This window comes from Protopterus annectens, chromosome 5.part0 (assembly GCF_019279795.1).
Source record: "Protopterus annectens isolate FY-2018-M chromosome 5.part0, PAN1.0, whole genome shotgun sequence".
Taxonomy (NCBI): Eukaryota; Metazoa; Chordata; order Ceratodontiformes; family Protopteridae; genus Protopterus; species Protopterus annectens.
In genome coordinates this window covers 1,812,589,472-1,812,606,662 of record NC_056735.1, presented here as the reverse complement: position 1 = coordinate 1,812,606,662, position 17,191 = coordinate 1,812,589,472, and the positions used below count along the sequence as shown (strand labels likewise).

At 38.1% G+C, this 17,191-nt stretch overlaps 1 protein-coding gene across 1 annotated transcript in view; it reads right to left on the bottom strand.

The window, feature by feature from the left end:
* Positions 1-17,191, bottom strand: part of IMPG2 (interphotoreceptor matrix proteoglycan 2) — a 1,485,782-nt gene that overhangs the window by 1,403,973 nt on the left and 64,618 nt on the right. The gene's annotated exons all lie outside the window — the stretch shown is intronic.

The window sequence follows — 17,191 nt, the reverse complement described above, 5'->3', positions numbered from 1 at the left end:
TGTTTTCTGCTACAACAGCAACTGTGAAGACAAAATGCCAACAGAATCCAAAAAAAGTCATAACATTACCTGCTGCATTTATGCAGGGCACGTCATTCATCATGACAGAAAACAAAGCAAACAGAAACCACATAAGTGGATGGCAAAGCATTTTTTTTTTGATAAATATCTCAGAATTATCCTAAATGAAGACTGTTCTGAGTTAAAATCCTTCCTTCCAGTCACCCTGATTAGCTGTTATTGTTCAGTGAAGGAACCAGGATTAAATCCTTTGCTTGAAATATAGCTACTAAAAATGCACCTTAAAAAAATGCTACAAACAGCTTCCTCATTTTAGAGAAAATCTCTTTGTTTCGCAAATCTAAAGGTGTAATGGTAAATGACTGAGAATGGCAACTCTCTTAGGTAGCAGATGGGACTCCAGTGACATTTTTTTAAAACTTTAATCTCCTTTGTTAAGCTCTTTACTGAAGCTCATCATAATGACAACAGGCAGGCTGAACAAATACAGGGTAAACCAAACCTTCTGTAGCACCTGAAGAACATTCATATTTTAAAAAATATATCTGCATACCATAAGAAAATAATGTGCTCGTAAGAAGCTACTACACTGTAGATCTTACCCAAAAAAGGATTCTCAATTTCAATCACTAAACAGAGCAAGACACCTTACTTTCAGTTTTAGTCCTTTAACGGCATTTTTTTGGGAGGGGCGGTGTATTTGTTTAATTACTTAAATATTTTGAAAAATAAAATCTTAGATTTAAAAACAAACAATAAAAAAAAAAGGTAACAAACACATGTCACAGCATATGGAAAAGGAGATTTGTGTCACCATTATAAAAACACTACTGGAGCAGATTTCTGCCAGCAGTTCTTTGTTTCTGAGCAGCTGCAGCTTGTCTTCTGAAATCCTCAATTAGCTTCAGGTGTAAGGAAGACCTTTCAAACAGAACTAGTTAGTGCACTGTATATAACAAGGTGGTGGTCTGTACTTCAGTTTACCATAAATGAGACATAGAGTCATACTGTGGATTTGGTTCCTTTCATTAGAGAATAGCTAGATTTGGTTCATGAGCAAGCTGGCTTACTAGTGAAGGCTCAGTTTTGACTAAAACAGTTTTATTACATAACAATACAAATTGCAGGAAGACTCATTTCTCTCAGTCAGTATACCTAGTGCTTTTTTTCATCTGTTTATTTATTCTTAGAAGATTCTAGAAGGTGTTTTTATGTCTTTTGCTGTTTATTCAGGCCATCAAGATTCAAGATGGTAAGTTCTAAACACTTTAGTACTATTATCACTTGTGGCAGGCAAATTCTAGTTTCCATTACACTCTTTCAGTGGACTGGTGTGGTGTCTTCTGATTGTGTTACAGTGTACCATTTGACATAGCCTCTTCACCTGTTCCCCTGAGGATCCTGCAGGACTATGTTTTGTCTGCCTCCTTCTCTCTTTCCCTACTGTTCTTCACAAACACACTAAAAGCTTTAATTTCCCTTTTGGTTATGCATGCATTGTGCAACTTGTTTGCTATTATAGTCCTCCTCTGTCTGGAATGCTTCTACTCTGTTTTTTTTTTTTGTTTGTTTGTTTTTTTTAGTGTTGTGGACTCCAGAACAACATGCTGCCTTTAAAGTGCTCTCTTACTAATGATTTATATAAGTGCCCTTTTGTGTTGTGTTTTTGACCAAGCACACAGTGCATGCAATAAACATCAAGAAATGCATGGGATCCTGAGCCCTGGCACCTTCATTTTTTAATTATCTCATCTGTTGTACAATTGGTACACCCAGCAGCATGTGAGTGCACATGTGTATGTATTACTACCATAAATTCAACATTTCCTCCCTTTGTTTACATTAGGGAAAGAGGACAAGCCAGGCATAAGCAATAGGCCATGCTTTAAGTATTACAAGTTCCAGATTACCTTCTCAGACAGATATATTATTTAGCTGAGGCTGTCAGTATTACCAGTAAACCAACATTCTTGAATCCCAGACATTACCATATTTAAGCATAAACTTATTTTAGTTTCCAAAAGTATATGTGTGATGCTTTGCCATATATATCTTAACAGTGCTTGGTTAACTAATATTAATATTTTTGATACTCATTTCAATAGCATTTGCAATTTTTTTCTAAGAATATACTTCCCTCTATTGTGCACTGAGTTAATAGACACATCCCTTTTTTTTTCTCCTCCGCATACATTCCATTTGACCATGAGCTATGTGACTCCTAACTTAGTACCCCTCGTACTAGGGAAAGTGAAGTGAAAATCATGACCAAAGCAAGCATAACCTACACTGTTCTGTATGTCAGAGATTGTTTATGTGGAGCTATCTTTGTCATGCACATCAGCACAACAGTTTCAGCTCCACCATGCTGAATTCAACAGCAATCAACATTCATCACTGGAAGGGAGTGCCAGACCACAGGCAGAAAACCCACCCTCCCTCTTGAAATGTCATTCTTTCGCATCCCTTTCCATCCAGCTCCTCCAGCACCCAATATGCTACTCAAACTTGGTCATCTGGGTTGTAGTCAGGGTTCCACCAAAATAAACCACACAGCTGAGGTGGCAGTACCATTCTCAGGTGTTTAAGATAGTGTTTCAGTAGCCCTACTGGACACAGAGCGGTGACTAAAATAAGCTCTTTGAGTATGCCTTCTGTCTGGGATGCTGTGGCCACCCAGTGGTCAGAGACAAGTATCATCTTCCATCTCTTTGTCATCAGCAATCTGATCTGCCATCCCTAATTTGATGAGAAACTGTTGGTCAGCACCCTCTAAAACTTATCTTTGACATCCATCCTTCTGTAGTTAAAGTTCTGGTCATAAATCTTTCTTGGGGTTAGGCTTTGATTGTTTGCAGTCAACAGGTTGGTGGCACTAGTCATCTCTTCCACTGGACAGTCGTGCTCAATGGGGAGTTCTTCATAACTCCATTATCTAGTAACTTCATTAGTTCCATGTCATTACTGCATTTTTCATCTGGCTTAACATATATTTGCTATTTGCCTTGCCCCAAATCAACAGTATATTTTATATGACCAGTCCTCAAAATATTGAGATCTAACTGCCATTTTTTTCTTATTTTCTTTACATTTTGTTTTTCAGGTTAACACTTCTGTGCCTTGGTCCATTTTCAAAGGTGATTCAAAAACAGCAGAGAAAAATACAAAGAAAACATTACAATTTTATCAAAAAAAAAAAACATTAGACACTGCAGATAGCACTCACTGAGTGAGCAGTACAACATAGTTCGTAGGTAAGTACTTGGCTTGCTGCCCTTGCAGGCCTTTTTAAGCCTATCCAGTTTCCCTTTTTTGTTCTCAAATGAATCTATCACATTTGGTTAGAGATTAGCCTTGCCAATCCCATGGTCAACAATTGTATGTCATCCCTAATGAGAATAGCTGGGATCATACCACAGATAATTTGAGGGTATCCATGCATGGGATAAAGCATTTAAGAGCTGCCTCTGTCCATTAATAGTACAATAGTACACTAGCAGCCAGCCCTGGGGTAAATTTTCTGTTTCCCATCCATAGATCCAAGGTGGATTTGAATATGGACATTGATGAAGTTTGTTTCATGTGGATGGGGAGTCTCTTCCAGAACAGGGATATCCTCTGTGAGATATACCTGCCTCTCCACACTGTTCTGTTGGTATTGTAAATGAGGTGTAAATCCATACACCAACTATTTCTGATTGTATTTGACTTGCTGATGTACAGTAATTCCATCAGTACTGGGTCAGAGGATGCCTTGTATGACAAACACAGGTCACCTCTTAGCAGTCTGTAGGATACTATGTACAGTGAAAGGGCTTTTTAGTAGGTCTTTGTAGGACATGTTCTTTAGGCCTTGTATCCTTTAGTAAGTTATCTCTGTGGGTAGTCCAGTTGCTGCATGTGTCCAGATACAAGCCAAAGGTGACATTATACCCAATGAGTCTTAATGAGGGATGAGTAAAGGGGGATAATGATATAGATCATCCCTAGATCTAGACACAATCCCTTTATTTATAAGCTGTGCAGTATAGAAGAACTTTCTTGCAACAGTGAACAAATGCTGGTCATAACTTAGGTCACTGTCACATAAGTTCATAAATCCTGAACAGCTGTAGGGGCCTATTGTCAATGTGGTAGTTCTCTGGGGTAGATAACTTCCTAAATAATACATTTTTTTACATTAAGTTTCAGTTCATGATTTTGGTACCAGTTATTTATTTGAGAAGAACCTTCCTGCAGGATGGCTAAGTCATGTTGGTATTCAATGACTGCTCCTATCTTGCAGTCATCTGCAGGTGTAGACAGCCAGTCCCTTTGGTATTGGCTTATAGTAGCCAGCAATCAACCATATGTTGGGTCAGAAAGAGACTGGAAGCATTGTTGTTGCTGTGAAGTAATTGCTTCATAGTTTTTTTGAAAAGTAGAAATAATTTTAATAACTTTAGACTGTGTGGGACATGGAGGTAGTAATGATGGAAAGATTAAAAAACAATGTCTGAGAATACAGGCATACAAGATCATAAACGGACTTTAAAATATAATGTTGTCACTGAAGTTTATTCTGCATTTAAAGCACCTAAGTGGTTTTCTCAAAAGCTTCTTACAGTTTTATTTTTTTAAATGCTGTCACGTCTACCATTTGCCTTGAACCATGTTACAAATGGTTTCACATTTTGGTTAAATAAATTGAAGGGGCTCTGTCACCTATCATACATAAGGTTTTTGGTATGTCTACAAGCTGTGTTACAGGATCTAACTGTTCTGCTTGGGGTGTACCACAAGAATCATCATCTTCTTTCTGCTGTTCCCGTTAGGAGTCGCCACAGCGGATCATCTGTTAGGACTTCAAATTGGACTTTATCAGTGAAGGTAAGATGAATAGAAATTCATTTATTTGAGAAGGACGTCCATTGTACTTTGTTCAGCACAGAGGAGTGGGGATTCCTTTAGTGTCAAGGCAGCATATTTGCCAGTTTTGTAGTTTGTAGATTCTAATAACAGCATTCAATGCTTTGTAAAGACTGCCAAAAATAATAAAATAAATTAGGCAGAAGTAGTTTTGTAGTTGTGGTCATTTTAGCTAAGGGAGATAAGTAATGTTTGATTCAAAAGAGGCTACTTAGTTTTTTGTGTATGTCTTGAACTATGGTATTTCTATATGGCATGAATGAAAGTCTGTTGTGAAAAGTCGCACTTAAGTACTTAAAGACATCTACAACTTGGATTTCTATATTACTGATTGTAATAATAGGGTGGAAGAAGCATAGTGACTGCGTCCTCTGATCATAATGTTAGTATTTTCATTCACAATGGGTTTACAGTCATTTAACCAGGCCAGAAATAAATATATAGAGTGTTGCATATTGGAATGGATGTTGGAAATGGTAGTGGGAATGATGAAGGTATTGCACAGGATAGTAGAATGTTCTGCACACTGTAAGGGTTTTAGGTTATTAGTATGAAGGTGCATGTTATTAGTAAAAATAGTGATCAGTGATCCAAGAATACATCCTTGTGGGACTCCAGTGTTTAAGACAGAGATGTGGGATAAACAGTTGTCCCATATTATTGCCAGTGCCCTGGTCTTCAAATAACTATTAAATCATTTGATGATCGAGTTACTGCAGAGTTCTAGATGTAGCCTATGTTGTAGACTGCTGTGGACAACTGTGACAATGAAATTTAGCATGTCTACAACTGCTATTTGAATGTTGCGACCAAGTCAGAAGCCATGTTCTGTGACAATGATTTTATTATGGTGGTGAAGGAAGTTGGTAATTTGGGTATGGACAATCCTTTCCAGAATGTTGGATAGGAGGCTGCAGATACATATGGGCATCTCAAATTTGGTTTAATCCCTACCTTTACATAGTGGGCTCAGATAACAGTATTTACAAATGATGGGGTAACAGCCTTCCCTAAGGCTTTTGTTACTGTGTAGTGTTATGGGATATGTAATGGAGTTTGCAAACCATTTTAGAAAGGTTGGTTGGAAATGGTGCATTGAAGGTGACCTGTATGGTTTTATACTGTATGATAAAACTGAAAACTGTCTAAAAGTAAAGCTGGTAGATGCCAGTTAGAGGGTTAAGTGTAGCTTGCAGTACTGAGGACATATTTAGCTGTGTATGTGTTGATGGTGGCCTTGAAATGATTTGCAAAAATTTCTCTGGTATCCTCCTTCATAGGCAGTCAGCAGTCCATTACAAGCCTAGCCAAAAGAAACCCTATTTGGACATTCTCTGTAGCCTCAAGGTGGGCAAGACAAGACAGACCAGGATAGGATTTAAAGCTGCCCATCTAATTATCTAGGTTTACCTGGAAGATGACAGGAGTGCTACTAGTCTAACATGTAATATAAACTTGTTCCAGAGGTAAGGGATATGCTGGAATATGAATCTGTCATGGCAGCATGTCTTATTTATTCGCTGATTTAGTTCCTTTAACTGAGTATTTCAAGTACCATTTGCTCTGCGAAGGAAAAGGAGGTCAAATAGGGTTGGACATTTCATGTCTTGAAAGGCAAGTTACAGATCTCAATGGAGGAGTCTATAAAAGACTAAGTATAGGGAGAGGCCTGCCAGTCTGTCTTGATAACTAAGACAGTTTGAGCCAATGAAAGGTTTAGTTATGAATTTCTGAGGTCTCTCAAGCTGGGTGATGTGTTTAGACAAATACATGCTAAAAGGTGCATCATATTCAATAATGGATCTCATGAGATATGAATAGGGGAGAATTAAGACTCCTTTGGATTTAGTGGAGATGCCATAGGTTCATAGGTGTTTACTAGGCTAACAACCATGAGGGCCTTTTTAAGCCTAACCATGCATCCCAAATCTCTAACAAGTTCTGATACCCTTGACAAGTATAAGCAGGGGGGTTGGGTGATAAACCATTTACAGGTTACCTGTGTCCATTAGAGACATAGTTGCCAAACCAGGGATGAATTTCCACTTTCCCATCCAATTGTCCAAGTTGCACTTGAATTGGGTTAGGGAGGAATTCTGCTTCACATGGATGGGGAGACTGTTCCATAGATGGGATAGTCTCTGGGATACATACCTATCTCTCCAGTAGGACGTATTTATATCACAGTCAAGGTTTAAGTCTTTAGAACAGATAATTCTGGTGCTGTTTTTTTGTGGATATCCAGGAGGTCCATCAGAGTGGGGTCTAACAATGCCCTGTATGCCAGGCATAGATCTCCCCTCAAAAGCTTGTAGGAGACAGACAATAGGAATAAGGCCTTGAGGTGGTCTGCATAGGACATTTTACATACACCCTGTATTCTTTTAGTGAGGAACCTCTGTGGACGTTCCAACTGTTGGATATGCCTGGTTGGGTACATACCAAAGGGGGCATTGTACTCAGTGATAGATCTGATTAATGCCAAATACAGTGGAACAATGACTTCCTTGGACTTAGATGTCATACCTTTGTTTATAAGTTGTGCAATATGGAATGATTTCCTCACCACTGTAGACACATGATGGTCAAAGGCTAGATAACTACTATCTATGTGTGTCCCTAAGTCCCTGACTACTGGGTCAACTCTAAAGCGGTGTGTTGTCAATATGATAGTTACCAGGGATGGATGACTTCCCAAAGGATACTACTATGCATTTCATGGCACTTAGTTTTAGTCCGTGGCTCTGACACCAGTTGTTTGTCTGTGTCAGCCCCTCCTGTAGAACATTTGTGTTAGTGTGAGATTCAATGACAGCTTCTAATTTGCAATCATCTGCAAATTTAGTCAGCCAGAGACCACTGACATTGGCCTTGACTTCTGAGAAGTAAATGCCAAAAAGGAGCGGCCCAAGGACTGATTCCTGAGGGATTCCACTTGTGACTGGTCTCTTTGTAGAGGAGAACTCATCAATTCAAACTTCATGGGTCCTGTCTGTGAGCCAGTTGGCTATCCACCAGGTGACATACGGGTTTGTACCTAACCTCTTGAGTTTGTCAACAATACCCGAGTGTAGTATTGTGTCAAATGCCTTGGCCAGTTTAAGGTAGGCAATGCGAGCAGATTTTCCCTCATCCATTGCTTTGGTGAACTTCTCAAAGCCCACCAGGTTGAGTAGACATGATCTGCCCTTGACAAAACCAAACTGGGTTGGGTCCAGTGACTGGAGGTTTACTACTGTATATCTCTATTGATCATCTCCATGATAATTCTTTCCATGGCTTTATATATAAGACTTGTGAGACTTTTGGGTCTGTAGATGGCCAACCTTTGTGCAGAGAGATGACTGTTGCCTTTCTCCATTCATGAGGCATGAAACCTGTTTGGGGGCTACAGATAAATAGTAATTCCAGAGGCCCTGATAGGTCATCTTTCATGCTAATTAGAAGGCATCCTGGGATATTGCCTGGGCCCATTGATGCAGTGTTCTTGGTCTTTGAGAGAACATTAAGGACCTGTTCCCTGGTGATAGTAGGGGGAGTTATATTTGATGATATTTCCTGAGGGAAGAGATGGGTAAGGTTGGAGATGAATTTATCAGCCAGGAAGTTTGTTATGTCTTCTGGCTCAGTATAGGTGGCTCCATTTACAATCTGTATTGCCTTTGAGCTAAAGAATGCTTTGTGGTTTTCCTTGGCTTGGGAGGCCAAACTTACCTGAAATTTGTCTTTGTTAGACTTTATTTGTCCTCTGAGTTGTTTGTTTAGTTTGATGAGAGTGCTTTTATCCTGCTGGGTGCTGCAACTCCTAATTTCTGCCATTATTTTCTTCCTTCTGTTATACAGCCTATTGATTTTGTGATTCCACTGGGGTGGCTTGTTTTTTGAGTTAGTTCTGTACTTCTTCCTGGTGGGTACAGCTGCTTCTATGCAGCTATTAACATGCTTGTACAGGGTTTCGTGAACAGTTCTACGTAGGCTTGGCAGCAGTGTTCTCAGGGTTTATGGGAGCTTGAAATTTTGCCAGGTTCTCACTTAATAGCAGGAGGTTAGCCTTAGAATGGTTCCTGAATATCCCAGGTTTAGCTGGAGGTCCCAGTTTTATTTTTACTTCAAAGGAGACCATTTTGTGGTCTAATCTTACCAGGGAAGGCATTACAGTAGGGGTTGTGCAGCACTGTCTCATATTAATGAGGACCAGATCCATTATGGTTGCACCTCTGGTTGGTGTATTGACTATCTGGTCCAGGGAGTTTGTGTTTACAAAATCCAGGAATCTCTGTGCATGTACATTTGGTGTCTTATAAAATTCCCAGTTAATAGTGGGGTAATTAAAGTCACCCATGAATATGCCATTGGGTTGGATGGTTAGTGTTTCTAATACGTTTAAATACATGGTATGGATTTCCTGGGTCATAGAGAGGGACCTACAGCTTGCAAGGAAGTGGCACTGGATTTTGCCTATATTGATTTGAACAAGGAGCAGCTCAAGTGCATTGTCCTGTTAGACCAGCCTTGAAGTATACTTATCTTTAATGTAAATGGAGACACCTCTACCTTTAGTCCCTGCCTGTGAAGTAGATGGCCTAAATGTGTGAAAGCCATTATAACCTAGCACTGTTGGTGTGCTCCCCATGGCTTTAAACCATGTTTCAGTGACCACACAGACATCAGCATTCTCTATGGCAAAGAGAGCTTCTAGAGAGTGGAGTTCTTTGTTTAGACTCCTAGCATTGAGCAGAAATACCTTAGATGAACCCAGAGCTGGAACTCGTTCATCTAGCACCCAGTCCCATTCCACATTCTGCACCCCTCAAATCTAAGCTGAGAAGAAAAATAAATAAAAGGTCTGCTAATCTGCTTCATTCTGTTCCCTGATCTAGCCATGTCCGTTCTTTATCTTGTCTGCACTCCTCAACATATACAAGGCTGTGGAGCAAAAAAAAAAAAAAGATGTCTTCTTTCTAAAAGCTATAGCAAGCCGCTTGCTACATTTGATTTGTAGCAAGCAACTTGCTACAGCTTTAGTCCTGACAGGCTGCAAAAGCTGTATTGGAATTAATTTCTGTACCAGCATACTAGTACTGTACTTTAGACCAATTGGCATCTGCTAATCACATCCCCTACAACTTGTACCCAGGGCTTCTGCCCCCCTTCACCCCACCCCAGCTGTCTTCTAGATGAGCCAGACAAAAGGTTTTCTGAACTACTGCATAGACATGATGGTCAAACGATAATGAATTATTAGCAAGAGTGCATAGATCCCTTATGATAGTGCCTGATTGGAGGTGTGTGCCACCTATGCACAGTGTGAAAAAAAATATTTACCAAAATAAAACATGCTACATGCTACATTTTTTCAGATTTAATTTGAGACCATTGTCTTTACACTGACTGTTAAATTGTCTATCTCATGTTGGAGCAGTTGCAAGTGGAAGAAAGAATAACACCAGCCAATTTACATTCATCTGCAAAAATAGATAACCATAGGGTAGGAATGTTGTTTGTAAAACAGATGGCAAATAAGAGAGGGTGCAATGCTGAGCTATATGGTATCTGACTGATAACTTTTTTGCTTTCAGACATTACACCTGTAACTGTGAACACAGTGATTCCTTAAGACAACCATTTATCCACTGCACAACATAGGGATTTATATTCAAATTTACAAGTCAGTCAATAATGCCAGCTTGGAGAATAGGGAAAAAAGTAAAAAAATGAACAATCACTCGACCAGTAACCATGTCTCCCCAAGACAATCAGGACAGCAGATCCAAGGAAAAAATAGCCTTTAATGTTCACCAACACAGTAATAGCAGAAATTCACAAAATATCAGTTTAGCACACTTTCACCCTGTAAAATACTCAGCTTCTTCAGAACAAAGAAGCATCCCCCCATCCAGTTCATTTAAATAATGCAGCACAACCAATCACATCCATAAATCAATTGTGTGCATACCATCAATTAATTACCATGGAATAACCTAATTAAAAGCATAATGAAGATGAACTGCAGCTCTAGTATTCAGAAAATGCATGCTACATCCACTGTAAAATAGAGTTGTATTTGGTTTAAAGCTTAAAATCCAGTTCATAAAATCAATGTCAAACCCCAGCTATAACAATAAATATCCTATTAAATAAAAATAGGAAAAATACATGTTATAAAATACATCAATCATTCAGAACAATAAATACAATAATAATAACAGCAAAATATTTAGTAAATAAATAAACATATAAATTTTACAATTTAGCACCCCTGAGTTTTAAAACACTGTTAATACTAATATGGTCATTGAGACCAGGGGGTCTACCCGCATCTAACTTCAGCAGCCAAAACAGTTCTCTGTTCTCACTTAATTGATTTATGGATGTGATTGGTTGTGCTGCATTATTTAAATGAACTGGATGGGGATGCTTCTTTGTTCTGAAGAAGCCTAGTATTTTACTGGGGGAAAGCGCATTAAACTGATTTTTTTGCGAATTTCTGCTATTACTATGTTGGTGAACATTAAAGGCTATTTTTTCCTTGGATCTGCCATCCTGATTGTCTTGGGGAGACGTGAATAGTGAAAAAAGGCCTTAGTCAAACACAGAAGTGAATGAAGTAAACAGGCAAGATCCTGCCTTTAACAAAGCTAAATTAGTAAACGGCCAGTGTTAAGAGATTTTCAATGTCAGGATTAGTGAGCTGTGAGATAATATGCTCCACAGCTTTATATATGAGGCTACTGAGACTAATAGGTCTATAGTTACCAAGGTCTACAGATGGGCCACTCTTTTATAATGGCATTACAATCCAGCAGCTGTTTTCCATGCTTCAGGAGTGTAACCAGTGGAGAAGCTTAGATTAAAGAGGGCAAGTAGGAGTTCAGATGGGCCATATTTGGAAATGATAATCGGGCAACTTAATATATTATTAGAGCTCACAGATGAGATGGTCTTAGCCTTTCAGAGGTATGACAAAACTTGTTCCATAGAGAATAAAGGGGATGACTAGGTTTGTGGAACTTGTGAAATAGCTATAAATGCAGGCAGAGTGATACTTGCAGTAAATGTATCAGCTAGTATATTGGCTATTTCCTTTGTGTCAGAATGTGTAATATTATTGTGGACTAAATCCAAACATTCATGGGTATTAGTTCTTACCTCCTGTCATAGTTAAAGAAAGATTTGTAGTTATTTTTGGCTTTAGTGGCTATTTAACTTCACACTCACCTTTGAGCTTCCTAATGATTCTTCTGAGTTTTTTACTAGTTTAAGAGTGCTCTTAAGGTAGGCAGAAAGAAACCTCTTATAAACATTAAGCATTTTATTTCCATTGTCACATCATTTATCTGTACAGCTATTCCTCCACATGAGTTTGTTTTTCATTTTTTTAATTATATTTTATGTCATCAAGAACTGAAGAAGATTTGCTTGTGAAAAATCTTTAAATATAGAAGTATTTACAAGGGAAGTATCAACACTTTTAAAGAAAAAGGCAACTAATTTATGGTCTGCTTTATCAAGGCAGGTTGATATGCATGCAGATGTCAAAAATGGCCATATTTGTGAGGGCCAGATCAAGAATATTAAGGCCCCTTGCAGGATAGTTAACTAGCTGTAAAAGAGAATGAGCATTTATAATGTCAAGGAAGTGCTGGACATGCTGACCATTGGCATTGTAGGTAAGCTAGTTTATTGAGGGATGGTTGAAGTCCCCCAGTAGAAAGGTAATGGATTTAATGGGAATTTCCACTAATGTGTTAAGATAGTTATCGTGCTCAGAAGGGGACAGAGACGGTGATCAATAACTGGCTATGGAGTGGTTATTAGTCTTACTTATGGTGATTTGGACATCTAGGAGTTCAAATGTAGTATCATGAATAATCTATCATGATAACCTTGGCATACTTAAGTCTTCCATAAATATTTCCATTAGTCTTTTTCTTCATTTCCATATGCTTTACACAAATTTTCATAAAACTTTTGAATGATCTGTAATACCTCTACAGGATCTTTCATTATTTTGCTTGTTATACACTCTCTAAGTTTCTGTTGCCTAAGTCGTTTTGCTAAAAGGTTTTGTGCTCTGGAGTTATCAAAAAGAGAAAGAGTTGCTTAACAGCAGTCTTTCTAAATTCATGCATATCATCCAAATACATTTTCTCTTTAGCACTCTGTAGTTGTGCCTCTTCTTGTTCTGTGAGATTTCCCCTTATTCTCAATACTTTAACCTTTGCCACCCTTTTGAATAATTATTGTTTCTTTTTAACCATATCTTTTTATTTTATTTCTACCCTATTTTTAAACTCCATTTTCATTTTATCCTACTCACTAGCTATAACTTCTTGAGAAATGTATATCTTTCATAATTCCTTAATAACTCTTGAATAATTTCAACTACCCATTCCTTAAATTCCTTTCTCTTTAACAGGTAGGTGAAGAAGTGCAAGTGTCTTGTTTGTTTTTATTCTCTCTGAGTTCCTACTACTGAATTCATGTCTTCTATACAACATATTTTCATAAATTCCTTTAGAAACCTACCCTCTTTTGTTATATATTCACTTCTTGGTCCACAATATACATCCTCACTGTTGCAAATCAAGTTCCAATCCCTACCTACAAGTAAGCATCTACTGAAAGCTGATTATTTTTCCCAAATATTTCTTAAGCTCAAAAGAAAAAAATATAGAAAAATAACAATAAATAAATAAATATATAATAAAAATGTCTTAAGCTCCATAATAGCAGTTATAGGAGGAATATAAATACATACCGGCATAATCCTCCTCCTTGCCAGTAGCCCCTTACTACCACAATTCTATCACTGTTATCTTTTTTCCTCTTCTATCACTATTGGATCTCTTCCAGCAATTAGTATAAGTACTCCCCTTTTCCTCTGTCCCTGCCATTCTGCTGAATATCCATACAAAAATTCTTTCTTTATCAAATTTGCATGCTTGCTTCTTTTCAAATATGTCTCAGGTAGCATTGTTATTTATACTCTGCATTTCTTAATATAATTTCACATTCTTATGTTTTTGTCAATACCTTTGAGGCTATTCATGTTCCAAAATAATATGTTTAGTGTAGCCGTTATGATAAGAAGTTATTAATCATACCTATTATACAGTATGTGATAGCTTTTCAATGTCTATTTCCAGCTTTTGTGTTATATGCAGCCACTAATGTTTGGCAGCTTGAGCCTTTATACAGTTTCTTGTCTCTCCATTTGAATACTCCATAATGTATTAACTTAAAGCAAATACACAAAACTATGCACACCTTCAACTAACAAATTTTAACCCTTCTGATGGGAACAGTTGTTCCAAATCAAAAGCTGCACCCACAGGTATTAAATACCCTAAAATTAAGATTATTCATCCCAAGGTGCATGTTATAGTCTGCTGTGCTCCTACTTACACTAATTGCTATCTGTTCTTGTCTTATCTTTATTCTACTCCCAGATGCAGAAAGCAGCTTGTACACTTTCAGAAAATATGGACTTTTAGCCTTAAAAAAAGTACACTGGCTATCTTTAAATAAAACTAACTTATACACTGTTCTAGTAAAAGCATTAAAGTATTTAGTTACTAGAAAAACTGCTATCGCTTATTCAAGTCTAATAATTTCAAATTTATTTCTACAAGCTACTTGAGCTTGTACCCTTTAATTATAGGTTTCTTTCAGTAAACAATGTCCAGACTTCTCAAGATTTATTGCCTTCACCTTTAGTCAGCTAGTTTCCATGGAAGCATAAGAACAGAATGTACATCTGCCCTCACAGCAAACTTCTCAACTCACACTGAAGATATATTTGCTAAAGGAAAACTATTCATTACATTGTGATCCCTCATTTTTAAAGTCCACTTGTCATTAGATTAAGCCAAGAGCATTAATCCAGACATTCATCTATGCAAAAGTAAACAAAACATTTCAACTCTACATGTATCATAATCAGTGTACTTTTACCACATCTCCCACACCAGTGGCCCAGGATAACAGCCTATTAACTTAAACATACTTGTGTCCATCATTTCTTCTTTTTCACATTGTAATGCCTATATTTCTTAAAACTAAAAAAGAAAAAATATTTCTTTACTTTATTATCTTTATCATATACAACAATCATTGAAAATGCTTTATTGTATAACATGATATTATATCATGAAATGTTTTATACAAGAACTGTTAAGAACATAAATTGTATTACTCACACTTATTTATTTATTTTTTAAACTTTTACTGTCCTACCAAACATTAATGACATGAAGTCAGTTATGGTTCAAGTTCAAGGTACTCCTGATTTTTCTAGTCAACCCCTATGCTTTTTTCTGTCTCTCAAGCATTTTCCTTTTGAACGTTGGAAAAGGTTTCACAGGCAAAGTCGCTCTATGAACTTTATTATCAGAAGAAAAAGAAGAAGAGTCCCCTTATGTTTGATGGTTCACTTTTTGTTGGACACACTTTTGTATTTTCTCCCTAGCATGATGCCCTTCCATATCACTGTTGAATTATTCAGTACATAAGGGATATCCATTTCATGCAGCCAGTCACTCTGCCAGTATAAACTTAAAAAAATATCTTGTTTGCACCATACATCACATTTATGCTCCCCACACAAAATGTAGAGCATAAAAGGAACATATAGATGCAACTACCCAGAACTTCTTTTGCCACCAGTTCAAACACTGTTGCTGTCAGTTAGTTTGAACATTTTGTTGTGGTACTGAATATTTAGCAGCACCGGATAAGTGCCCATTTGAGGTATTTTTTCTTTTTCTTTTTGAATTCTACTTTATTGGTCTTGCATTATGTACTACCTAGAGGTCATGTCATCCAAGAGGGGAAAATGTCAGTATGAGAGGCAGATTCCCCATAAGGATTTTCACTAACATTGTCTTTTTTTGTTTGGGCACTTCCCACCATCTAGTAGTATCTTTAAGGCATTTGTGCCTAAGACACTCAGAAGCTGTTTGTCTTCTCTGGCCACTTATCTTGAAAACCAATGGCTTAGACAATTAGCCCAGGGTACCATGGAGGGATCCTTTTACCCTGAGATACTCTCGCTTGGTAAGAAGAAGGCCAAGAAGTCTCTGCTGGATTCTTTAGCTGTCCAGCCTTCACCAGACAGCCACCTAGAGCAACTTCCTCATTTTCTGGTGTTTCTAGGGTCCCTGTTGAACCAAGGGACCATTCAACCTGTCCCCCCTTCCCAAGTAGGACAAGGTTTTTATTCCAGCATGTTCCTGGTTCCTAAAAAGAGGACACTTGGAGACCTACTTTGGATGTGTTTCAGCTCAATACCTTGCTTGAGATCCCTTCTTTTCAGTTGCATTCTCTTCAAACTCTATTTGCTCTTTTATTACCACAGGCTTTTCTGGTGTCCTTGGATCTGAAAGATGCTTACTTTCATATTCCAATTCACCCTTTATTCAGGAAGTTTTTAAGTTTCTCTGTTTTCCTCTCATTTTCACTCTGCTTTGCACTTTGGCCTCTCTACTGCCCCAAGGGTATTCACAAAATTCCTAGCTCCTGTGATTGCCTTCTGCAGGCTCTAAGGTATTCATATTTTCCTTATCTAGATGACCTGTTGCTTCAGCCACCTTCTCAGAGTCAATTGTTAAAGGATCTGAGTTCACAATCTCTCTTCTCCAAAGTCTGGGGTTTATGATCAACTTTCAAAAATCCATCCTGACTCATTCTCAGGATCACATGTATCTGGATTTCAGGATTCAGACATTGCCAATGTTGTCTTCTCTTCTGCCTCCAAAGGTATTGTCATCAACAGCCTTCTTTCAGTCTTTTCTTCCCTGACTGCCATGCCAGCCAAGGAGTTTCTTCGGACCCTGGGATTCATGGGCTCTTTTATTCCTATGCTTCCTCTAGCCACATTGCATATGCAGAAGCTTCAATGGCACTTCAAGTCAGTTTGGCTGCAGCAGCAGCATCACCCTCTGAATTTCATTGCATCTCAACTTCCCTGTCTCAGGAAGGAATTTGAGTGGTGGATTTGACAGTTCACTGTCAACTCAAGACAGCCCTTTTAGCCTCCAGTCCCTTATCAACAGCTGTTCACCAATGCCTCAGACATGGGGTGGGGAGAATCTCTTGGTCACCTGAAAGTTCATGATCTTTGGCCTCCCTATCAGAAATTAGACCATATCAACATCAAAGGGATGGAGGGGTCTGATTCTGGCCCTTCAGGCTTTTCTCCCCATGTTCTCTCTGGGCCCCTTGAAGGTGTACACAGTCAACGCTACAATGATGTGGTATG